The 17770-nt window shown below is 45.1% G+C and overlaps 1 long non-coding RNA gene across 1 annotated transcript in view; it reads right to left on the bottom strand.

Annotated features, from left to right (window-relative positions):
- Positions 1-17770, bottom strand: part of LOC148130791 (uncharacterized) — a 715147-nt gene that overhangs the window by 383561 nt on the left and 313816 nt on the right. The window lies entirely within an intron of this gene.

Raw genomic sequence — 17770 nt, 5'->3', positions numbered from 1 at the left:
TAGGCTAATAAAATGTGTCATTCAGGGGCCAGGCAGGTATGTAGATAAATAGATATTGACCCTGAATCATCTTTAGCACCCCATCCTTTTAAAGAAGGAAAATGACTAGCTGTAATTTCTCCTTCTAGAAAGACAGATGATCCTCGGGAGTGCAGCCTGTGAAAATTGGAAGTAGTCTATTGCTATTTATTTCCTGGTCACTTTCAATTCAAACACCGTTCCATATTTCAGCTCCTTCCTCTTCCTAACCCCAAAATTTGGTTTCCTCCTCTATCTCTGTTGCAGACTTGCATGAAATGGCATTCAACCCATGTTTGGAGAATGTGTCAGGGACAAGAGTTTGGAATGGTGGGTGTAGGACTTGTGTCACCCTGTTTCTTATTTTGGGTGGGTCACTCCCACTTCCGTTTCAGGGTGTGTGTTTTTAGGGGGGGGGGGTTCTACCTTTTCAGAAAATCACCTTTCTCTTGGCCTAATGTTTACAGGCTCAGATATGCAGAGCTGTGGGATTAGTTTAAAAAAAACAACCAGAAAGCAGTCTGGTGGTGCATTTTCCATCACCGCAGAAGCTTTCAGAAGCTGTATTTTGCTTCATCATCTGTAGCTGCATCACTTCATGGGATGTGCCATGAGCCACGGTGGCACAGTGGTTAAAGTGCAGTACTGCAGGCTACTTCTGCTGACTGCTAGCTGCCTGCAATTGTAATAGCATAAAATAGTAATTTACAATACACATTGCTAATATGAGGGACCCAGGCTTGATGACAAAACCAAGTCTTAGACCAGCAGGCTCATATCAAATCTGATCTGATGAGCCATGGTGGCGCTGTGGTTACAATGCAGTACTGCAAGCTACTGCTGCTGACTGCTGGCTGCAGTTTGGCAGTTCAATCCTGACCGGCTCAAGGTTCACTCATCCTTCCATCCTTCCGAGGTGGGTAAAACGAGGACCCAGTTTCTTGGAGGCAAGAGGCTGACTTTGTAAACTGCTTAGAGAGGGCTGTAAAGCACTGTGAAGCAGTATATAAGTCTAAGTGCTATTGCTATGTATGGAGAGACAATATTAGTATAGAATTTAAATGGGAGTAGGGGGGAAATGGAAGGGAAGACTGGTTGGTTAAATAGATACAGGAAAGAGGTTATAGGTGTTTCCGAGCAAAAGTGCCCCAATTCTTTATGATAATACACTGCTCAAAAAAATAAAGGGAACACAAAAATAAGACATCCTAGATCTGAATGAATGAAATATTCTTATTAAATACTTTGTTCATTACATAATTGAATGTGCTGACAACAAAATCACACAAAAATTATCAATGGAAATCAAATTTAGCAACCCATGGAGGTCTGGATTTGGAGTTATACACAAAATTAAAGTGGAAAAAACACTACAGGCTGACCCAACTTTGATGTAATGTCCTTAAAACAAGTCAAAATGAGGCTCAGTAGTGTGTGTGGCCTCCACGTGCCTGTATGACCTCCCTACAATGCCTGGGCATGCTCCTGATGAGGTGGCAGATGGTCTCCTGAGGGATCTCCTCCCATACCTGGACTAAAGCATCCCCCAACTCCTGGAGAGTCTGTGGTGCAAAGTGGCGTTGGTGGATGGAGCGAGACATGATGTCCCAGATGTGCTCAATTGGATTCAGGTGTGGGGAACGGGCGGGCCAGTCCATAGCATCAATGCCTTCATCTTGCAGGAACTGCTGACACACTCCAGCCACATGAGGTCTAGCATTGTCATGCATTAGGAGGAACCCAGGGCCAACCACACCAGCATATGGTCTCACAAGGGGTCTGAGGATCTCATCTCGGTACCTAATGGCAGTCAGGCTACCTCTGGCGAGCACATGGAGGGCTCTGTAGCCCCCTAAAGAAATGCCACCCCACACCATTACTGACCCACTGCCAAAACGGTCATGCTGGAGGATGTTGCAGGCAGCAGAACGTTCTCCACGACGTCTCCAGACCCTGTCATGTCTGTCACATGTGCTCAATGTGAACCTGCTTTCATCTGTGAAGAGCACAGGGCACCAGTGGCGAATTTGCCAATCTTGGTGTTCTCTGGCAAATATCAAATGTCCTGCATGGTGTTGGGCTGTAAACACAACCCCCACCTGTGGACATCGGGCCCTCATACCACCCTCATGGAGTCTGTTTCTGACCGTTTGAGCAGCCACATGCACTTTTGTGGCCCACTGGAGGTCATTTTGCAGGGCTCTGGCAGTGCTCCTCCTGTGCCTCCTTGAACAAAGGTGGAGGTAGCGGTCCTGATGCTGGGTTGTTGCCCTCCTGTGGCGTCCTCCACATCTCCTGATGTACTGGCCTGTCTCCTGTTTGCGCCTCCATGCTCTGGATACTACGCTGACAGACACAGCAAACCTTCTTGCCACAACTCGCATTGATGTGCCATCCTGGATGAGCTGCACTACCTGAGCCACTTATGTGGGTTGTAGACTCCGTCTCATGCTACCACTAGAGTGAAAGCACTGCCAGCATACAAAAGTGACCAAACCATCAGCCAGAAAGCATAGGAACTGAGAAGTGGTCTGTGGTCACCACCTGCAGAACCACTCCTTTATTGGGGATGTCTTGCTAACTGCCTCTGCTTTCCACCTGTTGTCTATTCCATTTGCACAACAGCATGTGAAATTGATTGTCAATCAGTGTTGCTAACTAAGTGGACAGTTTGATTTCACAGAAGTGTGATTGACTTGGAGTTGCATTGTGTTGTTTAAGGGTGCCCTTTATTTTTTTGAGCAGTGTATTTTTTTCCACTCCTATATGGCGATGCACAGACCAATATGAATGATATTTTGCAATAGAAATGAACTGAAAGATAGCAAAAAAACAAAATTATAAAATGGCATATCTGTCCATCAATCAGTGTGGTGCACAAAAGATGACAATCAGATGCATTCAGGTTATTTTCATAATTTCCAAAATGGTTAGCTTGGGAAAGGATGGTTGGTCTGTTACAATATCTGCATTACAATGTTCTAATATCTTACTGAAAGAGCACCAAAATACAGCTTTTTAAATCTTCCCTGCACCTCAGATATCACCGCAACAAACCTCTGTTCCAGCTTTCATTTTTACACATTATGAATCACACCAGAAACACAATTTAAATCAAAACTACTAGGTAACATTTGCTCTGATAGGCATTTCTGCTAGAAAGCAAACAAGCCCTGATAAATTAACCAATAAATTGTATTTCACAGTCTCTCATCAATTCTGTCTGCCTCTGGTAATTGAACTGGGATAGAGACTTTCAGGAGAGAGTTTTCCAGAACAAATGGATCGGTTGCATTTATATTTGTTTTCTGTTCTTTATGTCACCAATTTGACAGAAGACGGCAACAGTTTAGGTCTCTTTTTCTCTGTGCAATCAGGTGGATAATGAGGTAATTTGAAGCTCATCTTGATTATGTAACTCCTTTCCACTCTCTACCCTGCTTCCCCTCCATATGAAATGAAAGTGAGATCGATGAAGAAAACCCAATAGAGACCATTTCAGATTCATAATGATAGCTGATCGAAATAGCTAAAATTCAGTTCAATGTGATGTCATTGTTTTAAGAAACAAGGTTCATTTCATTAAATGTTTTGGGATTTGTATGCTTCTTCCCCCACCCCTCTTTTCATGAACTGTTTTACAGCCCAGTTAGACCTGCCAATTTAATTTGAAGTGAGAAAGGAATTATTCTTCCAATTTTGTTCTCCTCACTGTTTCCACATCCTGAAGTGACAGTCCCTATTTATACGGACCTCTCGTTGAAAAAGAAAGATCTACATTTGATGGTTTATAAAAACAGAGAATTATTTGACAGTTTGCCTACACATCTCTTCCTACAAATATCTGGAAATATTTCCAATGTTTTAGGAAGTCCTCAAGTTGCCTATTTCTTAACCTACACATTTCAGTTCCTCTTTTATGGTTCTCCAATGGAGATTAGATGGGGGTGTTTGTTAGATAGGTAGATGGAAATACTTCATAGGAGCTCCTGTTTCTTTCCCATCTTCTGCCATGAGCTTCTGCCAACTTAACTCCAACTTAGATGTTTATAATTACTGTAGCTGTTAAGTTTGGGGAATAATGGAGACCAGACATCTGACCAGTGACTTCAACTCTTTAATAATCGTAAATAGAACAGAACAGAGCAAGGCTATGGGCAACAGCAACCCTTTTATAGGGTTATCTGCTACCCTATTAACCAATGACATGTGCAACAAGTTCAAACTTATAACCAATGAGAAGTGTCAAAATAGTGGCCAATCAGGGACTACTTATGGACCAATCCCTAGTTGTTGTATAAGGGCCAATCAAGTGTGCGGGTTTTCCAAACCCTGATTTGCATTTATGCTAGTAACTTTTATTGATTCACAACACCTCTCCCCCTTGGGTTCCGTTTGAGGGGAGCTGTAATAAAATCCTCAAGATAGACAGGCCGTTTGGTCTGTCTGGAAGATTTCCGTGGCTCCACTGGTTTTGGTCTAAGGTCCGGTTCCGGTGGAGCGTTTGGATGATCTTTATTAACTTCAGTTTCGCTGCACGGTGATTCCGTGCTGCTTTCACTGTGGTTGTCTCTGCTACTCCGTGTTTCTTCGGGGTTTTGCAGTTCGGTTTCCCCCGTATTAAAGTTCCCTGAAAAATTCAACTCCCTCCCCGCTTCAAGTTCCGGTGTTTCGCTGGGCCGTAGGGTTTCCGTTGGCCTGCTATTTGTCATATCAAAGTCAATTTCCTCAATATTTCCTCCCCCTTGAGTTGGTGAACCCGGGGAGTCATGGTTGCTGGGTGGTAATCTCGATCAGAGTTGGTCTATGTGGCGTTTCCACACCCTCCCATCGTCCGTTAGCAGGCGGTAAGATCTAGGCCCAGTAAGGTGGGTAACGGTTGCGGGTATCCATAACGGGTCGCCGGAAAAGTTTTTGGCAAAGATTAAATCGCCTACCTTAAATTCCCGGCATTTGCTGCTGGAGCCGAAAGGCTTTTCCGGTGCGAATGCGGGGTGGAGCCGGTCAAGGTGCGATCGTAGTTTCCGCCCCATAAGAAGTTCAGTGGGCGTTTTGTTGGTCAAGCTGTGGGGCGTGATGTGCTGCAACAAGAGAATTCGATTGATTTTCTCGTCGATGTTGCCAAATTCCATTTTGTGAAGGGTCTTTTTTACAAATTGTACCATGCGTTCTGCACGTCCATTCGCCGCAGGGTGCGCGGGCGAGGTTAGCGCATGGCGGATGCCCCGATCAGCAAGATATTGTTCAAAGGGTAATGCAGTAAACTGTGGGCGTTGTCCGAGACCAACACGTCCGGAAACCCGTGTGTGGCAAATAGTCTGTTTAATTTATTGATAACTGAGTCCGTTGTAGTTGTGTTCATTCGATGAATCTCGAGCCAGTTTGAATAGGCGTCGACAGTAATAAGGAAAGTGTGTCCTTTGGTAGGCCCCGCAAAGTCAATATGAATACGGGACCAAGGTCCCCTCGGAGTTTCCCATTCGGTTGGGCTTGCTTTAGGCGGGGCGTTGCTGACGTCCTGGCAACGTTGACAAGTAGCGACCCAGGCCTCGATTCTCTTGTCGATTCCCGGCCACCAAGCGTAGCTGCGTGCGAGTGCTTTCATCCGCACGATACCCGGATGTCCTTCATGCAATACCGCCAAAACAGTTTGTTGCAATTTGCCAGGGATTACGACTGATCGCCCCACAAGATACAGCCTTTTGGGAAAACAGTTCGGTTTGGCGGGCTTTGAAAGGCGCCCATTCCGGTGCTATTTGGTGCGTCGGCCACCCCGTTCAACCCAGCGTAGGATGTGTTGCAGAACTGGGTCACGTTTCGTTTCAAAGGCAATGTCTCTAGCCGTCAAGGGTGGTGCATGTAGAGCTTCGATCTGTAGTGTTGAGATGGTTGGGGCTGGATCTACAACAGAGTCTGGGAGCGGTGTTCTGCTCAATGCATCAGCGTGGAGAATTGATTTCCCGGGCGATGTTGCAAGGTGTAGTTGTAGGCCGCCAAGAATTCAGACCAACGGGTCATTCTGGGGGACAATATATACGGGGTTGGTTTATTACCCGCAATGATCCCCAGTAGCGGTTTATGATCAGTAATTATCGTAAACGCACGGCCATAAACATATTCATGAAATCTTTTAACTGCAGCCACAATAGCTAAAGCTTCTTTGTCCAGCTGACTATAATTTCTTTCAGCTTTAGCTAAGGTTCAGCAAAAAACGCGATGGGGCTTCCGCTCCATTTGGTAATACGTGGGCCAGAATTGCCCCAACCCCAAAAGGTGATGCGTCACACGTGATAGTGAGCGGAAGAGTCTCGTTGTACTGCATAAGTACAGAATCAGAAGTTAGCAATTTCTTTACTTGTTGGAAAGCACATTGTTCCCGTTGTCCCCAAAGCCACGTTGCTTTTTGTCTAATAGTCTATGCAATGGTTCTGCTACCGTTGCTTTGTGGGGTAAAAAGACATTATAGAAATTGATAAATCCAAGGAATGCCTGTAGGTCTGCCTTGTTCCTTGGAGTGGGGGCCTTTTTAATCGCCCTTAATTTGTCTTCGTGGGATGGATTCCTTGGCTGTCCAGGAGGTATCCCAAAATTCTACTTTTTCGGTACATAACTGGCATTTATCTTTTTAACTCTGAGGCCTGCGTTTTGGAATCTTCGTAAACCTCTCTGAGTCGCTTTTTCTAGGATGTCTTTGTTAGGGGCGGCGATGACTACATCGTCGAAATATGGTACGACCCTCTGATCCCTTGTAACAACCTTTCCATTAAGCTCTGAAAGATTCCGGGGCAACGCTACCCGAACTGGAGCCGTTGCATTTAAATGTGCCCCTATGCGTTACGATAGTTTGCGCCTCTGCCGTGGTCGGATCTACAGGCAATTGCTGATATGCCTGGGCTAGATCTAGTTTAGCGAAAACTTTCCCGCCACCCAGGGAATGGAGCAAGTGTTGCACTACCGGCACTGGATATGCACTTTGCTGTAGTGCGTGGTTTAAGGTGGCCCGGTAGTCTCCGCAAATTCTTAGTGACCCATCAGGCTTGATAGGCGTCACTATAGGGGTTTCCCAGCAGGCGTGGTCGGTGGGTTCCAGCATGCCCTGCGCTATTAGTTTATCGAGTTGTTCGTCGATTTTAGGCTTCAAGGCGAATGGCACCCGACGTGGCTTAAGGCGGATGGGTGCTATCTCAGGGTTCAAGTTAAACGAGATCGGGGTCCCCTTGTACTTGCCTAGTCCGTTCGCGAAAACATCTTGGAATTCTTGCATGAGTGCCTCCTCCCAATCGTTGCTCTCGGCTCGGTGGACTCCGGCTACAGTAATTCCGAGCGGCCTGAACCATTGAAGGCCTAAAAGATTAGGCCTGTCGCGGTCCATGACAGTCAGTGGTAGAGCGACGGTACGGTCCTTGAAAGAGATCTGAATCTGCGGGACCCGACAACGGGAATTGGTTGCCCTGATAGTCTTTGAGTATAACCCTTTGAGGGTTAAGGTCTTGGCGCGAATCGTTGGAATGAGCTGTTGGAGCGTTTTCCACGACACCATCGAGAGGGAAGATCCCGAGTCTACCTCCATCACGCAAGGTTTGTTTTCGATGGCGACCTTTACTCGGATTTTCCCGGCATCAAGGGATGTAGCGTGGCCTATGGTGATTGTTTGGTGGGTTTCTTCCCGCCTGGTTTCTTCACGCCTGGTGGAAGTGGTGGACGGCTTGTTTCTGTAGGAGTGGTTTCCCCATTGGTGGTTCAGTTTTTCTCAGTGTGTGCCGAAGAATCCTGAAGATTGGCATTCGGCCTGTCGGGTTTGGAGTTTTGTTTGCTTCTGCAAACCTTTGCGATGTGACCTCGTCTCCCGCAATTGCGGCAGAGTGCGTCGAGGAATTTGCAGCTGGATCGTGGGTGATTCGCCCCACATCCTGCACACGGTCGGAATGAGGGTTGTGTGAACTGGTCTCGTTCCATTCGGAGTCGGTTGACCTCTTCCTCATCGCTTTCTGATGGGGATTCTAGGTCTTCGTGGTGAGTCGATACCGGGTGTCTCTCTGAGTGAGGCGAGGTATCATTGGCGAGTTTACGTAGCGGTGCGTTGGTGCGGCGCATTCGGGCTGCCGACTTCTTGGTCGCCTCCGCTGCCGAGGCTTCTTTAAGGGCATCGGTGAGGCTGATGTCCCCTTAGCCATAATTTTGCTCTGGTTCGTGCCGTCTTCTAGGCCCAGAACCAGGCGGTCCTGGAGGGCTTCTTCTAAGTCGGCGAATCCGCAGAGGCCTCCAAGGTTGCGGAGGTCCGCGATGTAATTGGCAAGGCTTTCGCCCTTCCGTTGGTCCCTCTGGTAATATTCGTGTCTTCTGACTAAGGTTGGCACGGTGGGCGCGTAGTGAGCCCGTAGTAAAGGCTCGAGGACGTCCCAGTCCATCTCTTTTACCTCTGCTGGCTTGGCAGGTGATTTTGCCATTTTAAACACGGTAGGCCCGCAGTGAGTTAGAAAGATAGCTCTTTTTTTGCCGGTTGTTGCATCTTTCAAATTGTTGGTCTCCAGAAACATCTGGAATCGATCCATGTATGCCTCCCAGTCTTCGGTTTCTGGGTTGAATGGAGCGGGTGGTACGGCACCGCTGGCCATGTTGCCGTTGATGGTGCGTGTTCGACCACGTGCTCTGTTAGTTGCTCTGTAATTCAGTCAGCTCTTCGGTCTCCGTATCCCATCCTCGTCGTCAGTGTTAAGTTTGGGGAATAATGGAGACCAGACATCTGACCAGTGACTTCAACTCTTTAATAATCGTAAATAGAACAGAACAGAGCAAGGCTATGGGCAACAGCAACCCTTTTATAGGGTTATCTGCTACCCTATTAACCAATGACATGTGCAACAAGTTCAAACTTATAACCAATGAGAAGTGTCAAAATAGTGGCCAATCAGGGACTACTTATGGACCAATCCCTAGTTGTTGTATAAGGGCCAATCAAGTGTGCGGGTTTTCCAAACCCTGATTTGCATTTATGCTAGTAACTTTTATTGATTCACAACAGTAGCTCCCTTTGCCTTCAGAATAGAAGTTTTAGAACTGAACAAGGGAGCCAGGGCAGAGGTGGTATTCAGCAGGTTCTGACCAGTTCTGGAAAACTGGGAGCGGAAATTTTGAGTAGTTCAGAGAACCAGCAAATACCATCTCTGAATGGCCGCTCCCCCATCTCTTCTCTGCCTCCCGAGTCCCAGCTGACCGGCTGGGTCTTCTTTTGTTGCCCTGCACAGGAGAATGGAGATGGAAAGCAGGTTAGCGGGGTGGGGAGGGAATGGGATTTTGCAGTATCCTTCCCCTGCCATGCCCACCAAGCCATGCTATGCCTACCAAGCCACGCCCACAGAACTGGTAGTAAAAAAAATTGAATCGGGGTGAATGACCATCCTGTGTCAAATGCTTCCCATGGAGGCAGAAAAGTAGAGTGTGGAAATACTGCTGATTCCATACATTGGTGTGTGTGTGTGCAGAATCACAATTGTGCTTCCTAACACAATTCCAGCAATAAAATACAACCTCGGTCTCATTGCTCCTGAAACTGCTAAGCTTTCCTTTTTTCTAACAGACCTCTCCGATCCCAGACATAAACCGTTTCAACTCCTTCCCTCAGAACGACGCTATAGAGCACTGCACACCAGAACAACTAGACTTAAGGATAGTTGTTCCCCGAACGCCATCACTGCTAAACAATTCCCTCAACACTGTCCAACTATTTACAAAGTCTGCATTACTATTACTATTAATCTTCTCATCACTCCTTATCGCCCATCCCCTCCCACTTGTGATTGTATGACTGTAACTTTGTCGCTTGTATCCTTATGATTTATATTGATTGTTTCCTAGTACGATTTGATTGCTTATTATACCCCGTGACTATCATTAAGTGTTCTATCTTATGATTCTTGACTCTTGACTCTTTTCTCTTATGTACACTGAGAGAAATTGCTCCAAGACAAATTCCTTCTGTGTCCAATCACACTTGGTCAATAAAGAATTCTATTCTATTCTATTCTATTCTATTCTATTCTATTCTATTCTATTCTATTCTATTCTATTCTATTCTACTCTACTCTACTCTACTCTACTCTACTCTACTCTACTCTACTCTACTCTATTCTAACCCAAATGGTTTCCAGTATCTTAGATTACAGCTCTGTGAATGGTAGAGTTGCTGAGGACGATGCCTCACAGCTTTCAGGGATGTATGATGTAGCAGGTAAGGGAACCCTGTCAAGAGATAGGTGGTTTGGAACTGGTTTTCTTGAACAGAAAGAGCCCACCCTTCCTGAGTGGGCTTTAATTTAGACCCTTTTCTTACCAATGCAGATTATCAAGAGAGAAATTCTAGCAGTCCTTAGGGAATCAGAATCTCTCTAGGATTGGGAAGATGGCATCCATCAGAATTTGAAGGGCTGAGGAAGAACTGACAGTTTGAATGTAGATAGAGAAAAGAAGCCAGGGGTTAGAGTTCTTAATTGGAATGAATGTGTCATCTGCATGGCTATAGAGATCTACAGTGCTTCTTTGGAGACCATCTGATGCCAGCTCCATCTTCTTGTTTATGTTATTTGCTGCTGCTCTGCTTTGTTTGTGTCACTGGGGAAAAGCAAGCACTACAAAGACGCCAGTATCATCTCTTCCAAAGGGAGTGAAATCTCATGTTGCCTTGGGCTTCTCCTTTGCCTGAATAAGTAGGAAATAATTAACGGAACAGCGTTTGGGTGAGTATTAGTCCCAGGGAAAGATAACCCTGTGTTTGCACTGGAGGAACATGGCAAAGCATGTTTGACTCGGTGCCATCTCCAGACCCTTTCATGCTACAGGAAACCCTCTTGGTGGGAGTCCCAAGTGCTTCAGGGTTGATCACCAGAACAGGCAATCTGGTGCCCGAAACATGTGGGGTGGGGTGAAAGAGAGAGAGAGAGAGAGGGAGAAAGAGACAGAGACTGAGACTGAGACTCTGACAGGTCCAAAGTCACCTAGATGGCTTCCATGCCTAAGGTGAAACTAGAATTCACAACCTTCTGCTTTCTCTTCAGGCAGAGAAACCATGTTCTTCTTGCTCATGTTTTGTCGCAGCTTTGGAAAAATGACCTTTTCAGCATTGCTTTTACAGCATCAAAAGTCATTTGAGAGAAATTGAGAGAGAGAGAAAAGAAAGACAGAGGGAGGGAGGCAGCTGGATTCTGGAGAACAAGACAATTTTCCTCACTTTTTCAGAGGAGAAGCGACCCCGTCACTCTTGGCCAGGGCTGATCCATGGAGCTGTTTGCTTTCCCTGATCAGGAATCCTAATGTAGCTGAGATAATTAGGACAGGAGAGTCTTTGCTCTGTGTGTGTGTGTGTGTGTGTGCAGGGGTGGGATTCAAAAATCCCAACAACTGGTTCTCTGCCTGGTTGCTGGGTGGGTATGGCCGTAGTGGGTGGGGCCTACCGGAACTTCCGGGAGAGCCATTTTTTGCCTTTCCCAGAGTCCGGAGGCTTCCCTCCGGTCTCTGGGAGGGCGAAAACAGCCTCCCCTGGGCTCTGGAGGCCCTCCGGAAGCTGGAAGCAGCCCCGTTTCCAGACTTCCAGAATTTCCAAGAGGGCCATTTTTCGCTCTCCCAGAGCCTCCGCACAGACCCTGCACTTACCTGCATCCAAAATGGGCCACGCGGAGACTCCAGGGAGGGGAGGTGTTACGAACTAACTAAATAAACTCATTATTAAAAACTCTTCGAGCTTCGCTCCAACTGCAGGCTCGTAATCCTGCAGTTCTGATTGGTCCGCAAGTAAGCGATCATGATTGGCTGCCTTTGGCTAACCTGATTGGCTGACAGCGGCCATCCCTAATTGAAAGACTAAGTGCGGTTAAACTCGTTCCCATTGGTTATTGCGGCAGCAGCCAGCTCTATAAAAGAGCTGCTGCTGCCCAAGTGTTTTGCTCTGTTCTGAAGTCACTATTAAAGAGTTGAGTCACTACCCGATGCCTTGTCTCCGTTACTGCGCCCACACCTCCAGATCTAACAGGAGGGGTGGGAGGGGCCAGCCGGTCGGTTCAATTTAACATCCGGTTACCCCGAACCAGCCCGAACCAGCTGAATCCCATCCGTGTGTGTGTGTGTGTGTGTGTGTGTGTGTGTGATGACTTTTTCCTTGCATGCTATCCATCCTTGCATGCATGTTATCTGTCGTTCAATACATGCAGTGGCTAATGTTTAAACCCCATGCAAAAAAACGGGTGCCTTTAAAATGATTTGCACTACAGTCTTTACATCTTTTTGCCTTCGCCATGCTGGTTGGGATGAACAGGAATAGGGCACCAGTTTGCCTCGTTCTGGTGATCAACCCTGAAGATGAGCCTAGGAACTCAGCAAGCCAAAAGCACTTTGCTTTAAAAAAAAAAAAAGCAGTTAGCCTTCAGATTCAAAGGCATATTTTGAAGCACATGAGGTGCGTGAGTTTACCTGTTGTACCTGCCTACAACTCTTTATAGTATACCAACCATGCCATTTCCCAGGATCACACTGCAGCTGGGGAAGGGATGTAATCCTAAGAAATGAACCATTTGTCTTCCTTCCAGTTTGAAGCACCTACCCAAGCCCAGTTAATAACAGTGTGATCATATAACACTGAAATTTACGCATCTAAATATTTTCAAATGAACTGGCACGGAGCCATAAAATAATTGGACTCATGCTATCTGCCTAAGTAAGATCTGTTGGATCTGCTCCATGAGTACCGCAAGCCCACATGGGCTAACATTTTGATAGGACGAGAATTTCAAAAGTCATTTGCAGTTCAAAAGTGATAGCCAGGAATCAAACAGATCTTTGCACCTGTGCTGAAGACTTTTGGCCATGCAAGGAAGCTCATGGGCTTCCAGCTTCTTTTCTAACTTGGCATATGACTTTGTTAGCAAGACTAAGGCTATGATCTCTTCCTCTGACTTGCTGAAACTCTGCCATTCGGCACGCCGTCAACCCAGAAATGGCAAGTGAATGCCACAATGAAATATTCAATAATTGATTAGCATTAAATACAGCTGTGGTCCCAGTGGGATCAATTAGGAAGTGAGCAGCCATTTGAAACTTGCCAAACCAAAAAGCAGTCAATCAGCCATAGAGATTTGAACGTCAGCTGACCGCCAGGTCTGGGGTTGCTTCTCACTTCAACAGCAATTCTGTTGAAACAGCCAATTACTTCTTTTCTTTGACATCGATAGCTATTGTGTTTTCAGTTGTCCTTTAATGACCTCCCAACTGAGCCAGCCGTTCTTTGATCTTGAGTATAGCCGATCAAGAAGAAGCGGCTTTTCCCCCTGGTTAATTTTTATCAGTTTAAATATAATTTCCTCCAGTCCATTGTTGCTCATTTGGGTGGATGAGGTTTAAATTAGCAGATCAGAAGGCACAATTGGCCCTTGTTGGTAATTAAAGCAGGGAAAGGAATGAATGGCCTTTGGAGAGCGTAACCAATTTTGCCACAAAATAATAGGTCCTTTTCAAAACAGGCAATTATCATAAGTAGCCGGAAATAAATTCCAGGCAAGGGTTGTTTGTGAAATCCTTTTGAATTCAAGCAATGTCAAAAAAGGAATAAATATGAAGGAAGAGCAACAATTAAAATTTTGAAGCATTGCTTATTATGTGACAAGACGTGGGACATACCAGATGCATTCTAACAGCTCCGCCTTCTCAGTGCTTTTATAGAAAAGTGGATCGCAGTAAAACTAAAGGACCTTATTTATTTATTTGTATTTCACCTTTATTGTTTTTACAAATAACTCAAGGTGGCAAACATCCAATAGATGAGGGGACCCCAACCCTTGGGATGTGATCCACTATCCAGCCTTGAAACTTTCAGAGACATCGCAGAAGGGATGGGGGAGCATGTGTGTATGCGTACACATCTACACTTACCCAGGCATCCAACGAGCGCATTCACATGTGCTCCATTTTTGCAAGCGGCAGGCTCATGTGCCTGTCTCTTACATGGAACCATCGCCTCTGTCTGCAAAGCTGAAAAGGTTGGGGAATACTGCAATAGACTTCCTCTTCCTATTTTCCTCACAGCAACAACCCTGTGAGATAGAGGAACTGTCTGAAAGTCATCCAGCTGGCTTTCATGCTGAAGGTGGAGCTACAACTCTCAGTCTCCTGGTGATTTTGTCCCAAAATTACCCAGCCACTTTCATGGCTAAGATGGAACTTGAACTCATGACCCCCACTTTTTAGCCTGGTGCCTTCACCACTAGACCAAACTGTCTCTATGCCAAGGAGCCTAGATTAGACTGGGTGTTATATGGAAAAAAAGAGTTAGTTTCCAGATCATGGGGTGAGCCAAAGTAGTGGAAGGGTAAATATTAAAAGTAAGATCTAGAATGGAGTATCTCAACCTTAATATCAAGTGTTTCCCAAAGTGTAGCAGGACTGAAGTCTACCTGGCCTCTTGTTATCCTGACGTACCTACTGGTCTGCCCTGACAGTTCATGCTGAGAATTTCACATGAGTTCCCATGAATAATGGAAAACTAGTAGCATTCTCAGTGGATTTGTATTACAAGAACCTTGCAAAACTCACCCTCCATGTTGTGGAAAATGTGTACGATGCCATTGGTCAGTGTCTGTAATACCAAATTAGGTGAGATTCTGCCGAAACGTCGCTACAACTTTAAAAGCACAACTATAATGACGTGGGAAAAATACCCGAACAAAGCTGAATACCATCTCTCTCTCTCTCTCTCTCTCTCTCTCTCTCTCTCTGTCTCTCTCTCTCTGTCTCTCTGTCTCTCTCTGTCTCTCTCTGTCTCTATCTATCATCTATCTATCTATCTATCTATCTATCTATCTATCTATCTATCTATCTATCTATCTATCTATCTATCTATCTATCCATCCATCCATCCATCCATCCATCCATCCATCCATCTCAAAACCTGAATACCTCTTGCAACTACAAAACTGTCACAAATGGCATCAAATCCAGATCTTGCTCAGTCCCACGCACCCGGTCAGAACAAAATGTGATAAAATACTTTGTTTTCGACAGTTTCTAAGGGGGTTCACTTTCTTTTCTACAAAGCCATTTCTTAGTCATATGTGCTTAGGTTACTGAGCCTTCTGCATACTTTGGGGTTCACTGTTTTTGTTATACAGTTTACTGTCAACTTCAACCTCTAGCAGATTTTGCTCAGATCTGGGTGTGTGTGTGTGTTGAATCTTCTCCCAGTTCTGAGCTTTCACTGGTTTTCCTACAAAAAACTCACCCTGTCTTCAGACTCCCTTATTAAGCTGATATATTCCAAGCGGCTAATGCTGCTTCAGGGTTCCTCAACAGGAGTGAATGAATCTTCTCATAGCAACCATCAACTAGTAATCTCTAAATATGGGGAAGGGGTTACATATAAAAAACAAAGCTTTGATCACACCTTTGTGGTTGCCATCTTGACTATTTTACCCATATCCTGAAGATACCCATAATAGAAGAAACAAGTTGCCAAAGTCAGCTGCACCTGGCCTGATCTTCTATCCTTAGCTATGCATTCCTTGATTGATTGATTATGTGCTATCAAATCACTATGTATTCTTAGTAACCAAGTAGTTTGATTGTCTCCATGATAATCTGTCCCTTACCTGTTTTTTTTAGGTCTCCCAATGGTGTATTCCTTGCCATTATAATGGAGACCATCTACCTAGCTCATCTTCTCTTTTCTTCCATCACTCCCAGCATCAGAGCCTTCTCCAGAGAGAGTGATCTTCACACAACGGAGCGGTACAAGTGATAAAAGTTGTAGGCAAAAAAACTAAGGGAAGGACCCAGCATCACCCTCAGGAAACTAAGGATGCTCAAGATTCACACTGTATCTTTTTTAAGAGGGCAGAAAGACAGATTACAAATTAACAGAGTTGGAAGGGACCTAGTAGGTCATCTAGTCCAACCCCATGCCCAAGCAGGAGACCCTACACCATTTCTGACAGATGGCAGTCCAGTCTTTACTTGAAAGTTTCCAGTGGTGAAACCTCCACAACTTCTCAAGGCAACTTCTGTTCCATCGGTTGATTGTTCTCACTGTCAGAAAATGTCTCCTTATTTCCAGGTTGAATCTCTCATTGTTCAGTTTCCATCCATTATTCCTTGTCTGGCCTTCGGGTGCTTTGGAAAATAGCTTGACCCCTTCCTCTCTGTGGCAATCCCTCAAATACAGGAACTCTGCTCTCCTGTCTCCCCTGGTCCTTCTCTTCACTAGACTAGCCAAGCCCAGTTCCTGCAACCATTCATTGTATGTTTTAGCCTCCAGTCCCCTCATCATCCTGGTTGCTCTTCTCTGCACTTTTTCTAGAGTCTCAACATCTTTTTTATAGTGTGGTGACATCACATCTTCTGAATGAAAATACAACTGATTGCAGCAGCATCTACCTCTTTTTGCTGTCTGAGACCGTCAAGAGATATATAAAATTTCAACAGCTACAGACCCTGAGCACCAGCTAAGAATTGTGGCTGGGGATGCCCATCATCTGTTGAAGTGCCAGGTTGACTAAGTCTGGAAAAAATGTTTACCTTTCAGCTCCCAGGGCTGATGGTAGTTTTTATGGGTTTGATATCTACCTCTCTGTCCTCCACTATCTACCTGCCATCACGGCTAATATTTTCTATTTTGTGGCATCTCTGGTTCATTACTGTTCTTTTGGAAAGTGTCTGGTCTCCCTGGATGTTTTCTTAGTGAACCAGTGCACATAAAAGCTTAATTACAGACAAGTTGTTTCAGAAAGGTCGGAGAGATGATTTGCCATTTCTTCCTAGTTGCTGGGGTATTAGTTATGGTGACCAGAGTTGCACAAGCAAGGCTATTAGTCAGCAAATTTGGGTAGGACAAGCTACACTTTGCTTCATCTTTTTAAATGTCCACAGATTCTCTGCCTAGGCATCAAAATACACAGTTTGAAAGAAATGCACTAGGATATTTCAAGGGCTGATGCTCAATCAGGCTGAGATAAATCTCTCTGTTTTTCTCTCTCTCTTCCTCATCCATCCATCCATCCATCTTGTATCTATCTATCATGTATCTATCTGTGCCTAGTACATAACAGAGATTGAAACATCTGAAATATAGTTAAAATGACAATAAATAACATTATTAAACCGACCAACTAGAAGATCAACACAAACAACTAGTGAAAAACAAAAACAATGAACGGAAAACCGGCGAAGAGCTCAAGCTTAAGAAAAGGTCTTCTGAAATAATTCTTCTGTTTAATATTTTCCCAAAGACCAGTAAGGAGGAACCTAGTTTGGACTCTGCCCAGACACTATTCCAAGGTTTTGGCATTGCATCCCAAAGGCAGCATCTTCTAGCTTCAACTCTCCTCACTTTTCAGAAGATATAAACTAGGAGGAGGTTGTCCCTAACAAGATTGAGTGGATCAGGCCCATATAGTCTATTTATTTATTTTACTTGTTTGTCAAACATGTACAAGATAACAAGTATAAGTATGAACATAAACAAGAACAAAGGGAGTAAATACAGGTAAATGGGGAGAGTAATGGTAGGCACACTGGTGCGCTTATGCATGTCTCCTTTAAGGACCTCTTAGGAATGGTCCATGGTAGACAGTTTGAGGTTGAAGCTGTGAGGGGTTGTTGAGGCTGTAACAACGGAGTCTGGTAGGGCATTCCAGGCGTTGACCACTCTGTTGCTGAAGTTGTACTTTCTGCAATCGAGTTTGGAGTGGTTTACCTTGAGTTTGTATCCGTTGTTTGC

Source organism: Notechis scutatus, chromosome 4, assembly GCF_049901735.1.
Source record: "Notechis scutatus isolate UNSWTSFEM ecotype Mainland chromosome 4, rNotScu1.2, whole genome shotgun sequence".
NCBI classification, from domain to species: domain Eukaryota; kingdom Metazoa; phylum Chordata; class Lepidosauria; order Squamata; family Elapidae; genus Notechis; species Notechis scutatus.
This window is presented reverse-complemented; position numbering and strand designations above follow the sequence as displayed.